Source organism: Gavialis gangeticus, unplaced genomic scaffold (assembly GCF_001723915.1).
Source record: "Gavialis gangeticus isolate Ggan-Ray unplaced genomic scaffold, GavGan_comp1, whole genome shotgun sequence".
Taxonomy (NCBI): Eukaryota; Metazoa; Chordata; order Crocodylia; family Gavialidae; genus Gavialis; species Gavialis gangeticus.
The window spans coordinates 29,854,378-29,862,475 of NW_017729024.1; the positions used below are offsets into that span (position 1 = coordinate 29,854,378).

At 43.5% G+C, this 8,098-nt stretch overlaps 1 protein-coding gene across 1 annotated transcript in view; it reads right to left on the bottom strand.

Annotated features, from left to right (window-relative positions):
• The window catches only part of CCDC112 (coiled-coil domain containing 112), a 55,116-nt gene extending 50,350 nt beyond the window's left edge, over nt 1-4,766 (bottom strand). The window contains exon 1 of the mRNA XM_019516979.1: nt 4,316-4,766. The gene's annotated coding sequence lies outside the window, so the exon portion shown is untranslated. The remainder of the gene's footprint in view (nt 1-4,315) is intronic.
• Nucleotides 4,767-8,098: the final 3,332 nt, after the last annotated feature.

Below are 8,098 nucleotides of genomic sequence, written 5' to 3' on the forward strand. Positions count from 1 at the left end.
CAAGTGTGGCCTAGGGGCGGAGCCAGGGGACCACGCCCCCAGAGTGTTGGTGGCGGCGCGGTGCACAGGCGGGAGTGTCTGCGCGTGCGCGCTGCTGCCTGTGAAGCGCCTCGGGCTGGGCTGAGCGCTGCGTGGGGCGTCCCACCTGGCACGGGCAGCCTTCTGCGATGGCAGGGTGACACCCCGCCATGCGCCCCGTTGCGGGGCCGAGGGTTCAGTTCCCTCAGGGGCTGCAGTTGCTGTTTGAGCTGCTGGTCCTGAGTCAAGACCCTGCCGTCCTGGTGCCCACCCTGCTACAACCGGCCCTTCCTGGGCCTGCTCCCCAGCACGGTGACATCAGTTAAAAGGCTCCCCCTGGTCTCTGGTTCAGAACCTGTCTTGGACAAACAGTAGCCTGCAAATGCAGGAGACTGGGCTAGATGGGCCAGGAGATCCCAGGCAGCCCTGCATCCCTTTCCCAGCAAGGTCTTCTTTCTACCCAGTTTATCTGGTGGCTCCAGCACTCTGTTAAAAGTACCACAGTTTAATAAAGGATGATCTAATGTTGCAGCAGCACTTCCGGCTTGCCACGGGCTTACATGTTAGTAGTGAATTTCATACACTCGTATAGACTGGTATTCGTGTCAGCCTGGTGCCCGTGTCAGGTCCGTGGCCGAACCTGAAAGGTTCTGTGGTCTGGAGGAGAAATCTGACCTAGGCGTGGAGTCCAGACCCCTGCAAGGACAGCAACTCAAATCCTGAAGAACGCTTAGCAGCAATGAGGACGGAGAGAAGTTCTGAGTTCAGGGTTTATTTGATGTTAGATCTGCGTGGTATCCCTTGTTCCGTCTAAAGTAGATTGTGACTGCATTGAAAACCCCATGAAAAGGCTATTAGCTGTTGTGCCCCATGAAAGGGTAAACCCAAATTAGAGTGACTACAAGCTTGGAGCTCTAGGAGGATTGTGCTTAAGCTATTGGATGCATGGGGGAGCCAGCATTAATCTCAGGTTCAAGGTAGTTGGGTCCCAGAAAAGCAAACTGGATGGCATATCTGTACCTCAGGAGTGTTTCTAAAGGCTAGAAGCCAATAGCAGTGCCCGGACTGAACAAGTTAAACATCTGTTGAGATCTAAATACTGGTGAATGTACAGCCAGGGGAGTTTGACCAGGGCTGTAGCTGAGCTAGAATGTTGCCCTATAGAGAATGCTGAAATACAGAAGGAGCGAGTGGTGCTTGTCAGAGATTACAGTACAGTTACCACCTCCCTCTAACCCACCCACCCTCTATGACTTCACCCCCTTCTGTAAAGTCTGTGGCTTAAGTTAGTTGGGGAAAACATTACGTGCAACTAATTTGGTTCTGTCTCTTGGTTTTGCAGAGGATGTAGAGGCAAAGATACCTATCTAACTAATGCTCCAAAAAGTGGAGAGATGTTAGCTGTTGACTCGCACCCTATTCATTTTTTTAAATTTAGATTTTCCTACTGATTCTTTGATGCAGGAAGGCCAAAGGACATTCTTCATTATACTGCAAATATGAAATAAAAAGTTTTTAATTTTTCAGTGCATTTTCAAGAACTCCCAAGATCTTATTGGTTTTTTCTTTTACTCACGTTCCAATTAAACTTGAGCTGTCAACTACATTTTCTGCCAAACAGAAATAATCTATTCAAATAGTGGTTTTGCTAGCTAAAAAGGCTTCATAAAATGGTGCTGTTCCCAGCTGCAGCACACAAAAGCATTCCCAGATGCTAACCAAACGGCCTGTGCTGAAGACATTTTATTGCCTAATTGATGTTTTTAAGAGTACTTTCCTGCTGTATTTTTCCTTTTTGTTTTTATGACTGCAATTACATTTGATTTCTTTGTGTTAGTGATTTCTATGTAGCCAGCCCTGAATAGAAATTAACTAGTAGTGGGAAATGTTTCAAAACCTGAAAATAGTCATCAGTGAAAATTAAGGAGGATTGTTCTCACAGATTACTACCTGCAGTGCCCTGAAAAAATATATTTATTCTTTCCACCGAAATATTTCCAAGTTTTCTTTGTCTTAATGCTGTACTACTCTGGTAGAGACAAGTTCCTCCAGATAGTACTTGCTTGTATTTGCTTTTGCTTCAACTATTTGCAGTTTATAAGCCATATTGAGCTTTCTTTTACTGGATTTAGCAATTTAGCTGTTTAGGCAGTGACGTACTCAAAACATCAGTCTTCAATAAGCAGTTTTGCTCCAATATCTGAATGATACTCTTGAGTAAAGCTATCTATAATTCAGTTGTGCCGGCTAACTTCATTATGGCAAATCCATATATGATATTTGTAAAGCACATTCCACACATATGGCCCAGAATTCTTTGCATCATTTCTCATTGCACTTTGTCAGAGATACCAGAGTAATTGCATAATAGGTATTTCTGGCATCTGGGTTAGACAAAGCCTAGCCTCTCAGTGTTCCCAGCATCTGCACTGTAAAGTGGTCATTACATACAAGTCACAAACTGCTGAATCTGCTTCCACTACAGAATACTAGTTTGATGAGTCAAAGGAGCTCGGTTAAAATTCTTTCTAGCTAAGATTGTATCTTCAGGTTTTTCATTAACTACAACAAGTTAATCACATAAAACTAAATCCTAACATACTTACTCACCTCCTAGTTTAGTTTTGTGTTACAAGCCCTATACAAAGTGTTGATTTGCCTGAGAGTTTATCCTTAGTAAGGGCTTTGTTATCACTGAAGGCCAAATATCTAAGTAAAGGCACCTACCTGATAATGTGTCCCATTTACTACCCCTCATTTTATTTAACATGCACAGTAGGTGCTATTGCATTCATCAGTTTTACATTTAATATGCCTTCTTTTTTAATGCTGGGGGATTTTGGTATGGGAGAGAAGGGACTTTGCCAATGAGAGGATAGTGTGATTAACATTTTCAGAAATGGCTACTGATTTTTGGGTATGCCGCGTAGTACACTGTGTCTGATTTTTAGACGTACCAAGTATTTCTATCTTGCATTCGAGTTAAGAGGAGCAATGAATGCCTGGCATTTCTGAAAAATTTAATGCTTTTCTCTATTATGCCAGGGATGAGCTCTGGATATAGCAGATTGAAGGAATAAAAAAATTAGCTCTGTGCCATATTGAACTCTCCAGACTTGTGTTGTGTGCAGTTCTGACAAAAACCTGGATCTCGTCCAGAGATTCTAAAAATGGTGTCTGCTAATATATTTGTGCTGGCCAGGAGGGTGAGACAGTACTTTATTAAAAACACGTTTGTAGATGACGTAGTGTTCTAGTGCAGAGACCATTAAAAAAAAGAAAGAGCTTTAACAAAGCTGAGCTCTTGAAATGGCAGCTATTGTAGCAGAAGTAGTACTGAAAACCAGTATGTGCTATCCATAGAAGAGCTGTTTGGCACTGTTGATATCAGTCTGGCACACTTTACATCCACATATTACTGTTTGCAATGATACAAAAGTATTCATATCACTCTGCAACTGCTGTAGGGCCAAGATTGTTTCAGTGGTTAGTGCCTAGGGGCACTTGTACATGTGACATTCTTTAATCCTCACTAAATTAAATAGGTGTATTAAAACTGAAATGATTTGCTACATCTTTGTTTACAGATGACATTCTTTAAATCAAATTAAGCTCAGTGTGCAAATCACAATAAATTACAGCAGGGGGAGCCACATATAATCTACCCTGCTGATCTCTTTGGTACTTACCTGCAGCAAGGGGTGCTGGCAAACCAGTAGTCCCCTAATTCCCCAAACATACCCCTGCTCCCTGAAGCTGTAGCTGCCCTCATGGAGCCCCACATCCAGAAGGAACTTTATAAATTAAAACCTTTACTTACTATAAACCTTTATTTACATAATATGCAAACATAAAACATACTATTTTTTGTTTCTTGCTTAAAAAAATAAAAATAAAAAACAGCCAACATAAATAAACTTTTCCCCAACTGGATGGGGCCAGCTGGACAATGGGATCTTCTATTTCTACTATTCATTACCCTATTTTTTCTATTTCTATTCTCTTCTATCATCCTTTTCTATTTCTATTATCTATCATCTTCTATCTTCAATTTTCGTTTATTTCTAATTCTCCAATAGTCCTTCAGGGGAAGAAAGACAACGGGTTTTGCCCATCTTCCCAAAACCACTTTTTTGCCTTCCCCCTACAGGCTACAAAATCTCCCATGGGAGATTTCTCTAAGCATGATGTCTGTCGATTCCTATATATAATCAACCCTTCCCAGGTCAGCTGAAGATCCCTCACTACGTAGACGGGGAGGTTCTGGAGTACATGGAGCACTTTCCGTATCTTGGCAGTCACATCTCTCAACTGGCTACCATCAATGAAGAAGTCCAGCTCTGGGTCAGCTGTGCCAATGCCACCTTCTTCAAGCTGCAACAACATGTCTTCGATAATAGAGACCTTTGGAAGTCAATGAAGGTTCTGATTTACAAGGCTGTCGTGCTGACTGCAGTGAAACCTGGACCATCTGCCGATGCCACATTAACACCCTCGAGAGCTTTTACCAGCAGTGCTTGCATTAAATCCTGGGGATCAAACGGGAGGACCGCCAGATGAGTGCGAACGTCCTCTGTGAAGCGGCATCCACCAGCATCAAAGCCTTGCTCTTGAGAAATCAACTCTGATGGATGGGCTGCTGCATCCAGATGTCCGAGAACCACCTCCCTCGCCAAATTCTCTTTTCCCAGCTCTCCATTGACCAATGCTCAAAGGAAACAGTACAAAGACACATTCAAGGTCACCCTCAAGCATGGAGAGATTGACACCAATGGCTGGGAGGAGCAAGCTGCTGACCGTTTGGTGTGGCACCACCTGGTCCACCAAGGCGCACACTACTTCAAGGCCAGAGTCGATACTGAGGTGGAACGGTGATGGCAGAGGAAGGAGAATGAGACCCATCTGAGGCTGCGAATCCCACTCCCCTGCGCAACAACATGCCCCCATTGCCGAAAAATGTGTATATCTAGAATCGGGCTCCTCAGTCACCTGAGGACCCATCAAACCTGACAGACATCATCCTTGACTCTGAGCGACTGCTGACAATTGCTCAGGATGCAGCATAGCCCAGGGGTGGAGTCTGGGAAGATACCTCCACTGTGCATGGGTTTTCTGAAAGGCAATTATAAGAAAGACTCAAGTTACCCCAAAATATTAATATGTTAACACGTGCCAAGGCACACCCCCTCAATGGCAAACTTACCACGTGCTGTACCTGCTGCTGCACCTGTTGTAATGTGGGTAGGTGCTGGGATTTGTGTGGTTGAGGGCCTCAGGGGGCGGTGGGGTAAGCATTACCACCATAGGCAGTGGTGGTGGTAGAACAACCACCACCGTATATAAGACAATCACAGGGGGGTCGCGGCTCTGCCGTGACTCCAGACCACGCTATCACCATTGCAAGATTCCAGCCTGGCCCCAGAGCAGGTCCCCGCCCTGCTGCATGCCCTGCCAACACTGCTATGGTCAGTCTCCACAGAAACCCTAGTCCCATGCTATCATGATAGCGTGGTTGCTGCTGGGATCTCCAAGGAAACTGGCCCCAGCCAGGCAGGTAGGAGTTGCTGGAAATTGGTGTCCACTGCGGGTCAGATCCAGCCCGCAGGCTGGACTTTGCCTGCCCCTGCCCTAAGGTGATACTTAGTGGACAGCTCTACATGAGATGTTTACTGCAGAGCTACCTAATTAGCTCCGCAGTAAACATTTCAGCTTCTACTCATGCAAACCTATTAGGCCACAATAAATTAATAAACACTATTACCAGTTAGTACTTATAAATACAAGTACTATCCTGTGGCAGAGATTTTTAGTGCGCAGCAATGCACATATAGATGCTATAGGGCTGGCTGGGGCATGAGAGTGCTTCAGTGCAGGAACTGCCTGCTGGCTAGCCTGACACTGGAGCATCCACACGCCCCAGCCAGCCCCTCTGTAACACATTTAGCCACGTCAGAGCAGCCTTGGGCTGGAAGGCTGGCCCCCTGGGTCCTCTGCCAGCTGGGGCTGCTCTGACCTGGCTCAACGTGCTGCAATCCTGGGCACACATTCAAACACGATACCCAGGAATAATTAACTCTGGCACAGTATGCACCAGAGTTTATTGCTTCAAAATTCATTGCACATGTAGACATGCCCAATGAGTCTCAGTTTTGCCTATCCCATCCTCAAGAGCAGATCCCAGAATCCCCATGCAGTAAAGAAATATAGATGAAAAAATAGAACTATGATGAAAAATACAGTTTAACATTAAAACAGGTGCATTTTTAAATATAACTTGGAAAACACAAACATAAATCAGAGTGCTGATAGCATCTACTCTGCAATATACTTACTTCATGGGGATGCCACAGGTATCATAGGATTGCCTAAGTAATATCTCCCACACTTCTGATGTCCTGAAACCAAAAGAAAGGAAAAGGATTACCCATCGCTTACACCCTAAGTAAGCTACTTCACTTGCCATGATACACTAGTACCCACCCATTGTTTTCACAGGCCCAAGGTGTGATATATATATCTCTTTGTGACCCCACTGCATTACATGGGAGAGAACAAGATAACATAACTCCCTCTAATAGGCCAAAAGGCTCACTGGATGCCTTTCCACTTGACCAAAACACGGACCTAATCCTTTGTCTGATTTCTAGAGTGAAACCATTGGGGTAGCTAGAAAACAAGCAGAAATTAAGGATATCTTTAGCCCAACTTAAAGAAAAACTGAAATTTATTTTTAAAAAAGGACAGTACATTAATGAAAAGAATGAAGCTGTGTTGGTTATCTCCCTGAGCACTACAACCCATATGGGAAAGTCCTCATTGTGGGATTGCTTAGGTTTCCAGGCCCATAGCACCTTAGAGGCAGGCTGATGTCACTCTACCTTCTTACAAGTGTGAGGCCACAAGGACTAATCCTCATTGGCTCATGGACAGGATGAACTCATTCAAAGCATCAGTTAAGATAATCAAAAACTTGAACAGGTGCAAATAAATATTATAGATCCTTGGGTAGTATGTATTTGCTCTGAAGAACTGTGCTAATAATCTACTTGAATGAAGTGGATGTAGAGTCAGCCTGTGACCCTGAAACAGAATGGCTAGTGTGGAAGCACTGCACTGTTGTGACTTCCTGTGAAAACAGAACAAACAGTTCTCCAGTGCTAAAATGGGTGTAAGAGCAGGTCACTGTCCCACTGATTGAAGGGATGAAAAACACTTGCATTTGCTAGTTATTATTTCCAGCTGCATGTCTATTTTTTGTCCACCAGGTGTCATCTGAAAAACACCTGATCGCTACCAGAAACAAACAGCAAATCTTTTCTTGTCTCCAGTTTACACTGTAAAAAAATATTGGCATGAAAAAAGAAATGGGGTAGAAAAGTTTTGAATACCAGGGTCATAGGAGAGAAATATAAAGGTCCCTTGACACCAAACCCTCTTTATATCTTCCTTCCACCATTACCAACACATGTACACTTTAATTCAGACACTTGTGTGTCTATATGCAATATTTATAAGACAGCTATCTCTTTTGTACTTGATACGGTTTACAACTACTCTTCAAACATGCCCTGAAAGCCTTTGAACTGGTTCTTGTAACATGTCAAAGGAGGTTGTACTGTTGACAACGATCCCGCATAAAAATCACAAAAGAATCATGCTAAAGAGTGCTTTTGGTGTTAAAGATCCAGTTACAAGTTTCTTTTCTAGAAAAAGCTACACATTTAGAAGTAGATCATTGCTGAAGGATAAAGTGCCAAAGAAAAAACAACATAAAGACCCATAAGGGCAATGGTAGGATATATTCAATTGGTTTAATGGGACAAAGGACCACAATACAGCAGTTGAAAGAGAGGAAAAGTAAAATGAAATTTGTCACACTAACTACAACTTCTGTTTGCTTGTCATTTTGTCCCAGAAGGCTCCCTTAGGAGCCCAGCTGGAGACTCTGTAATCAAGTCCATTAGTCCATTAACAAACAGTTTACATAGTTTATTTACATAGGAAGCTTGAAACTCAGCTAGTACCACTCTATGGACCCAATTCAAAATGACCCTTGGTACAAATAAAGGTTGTAGATGAA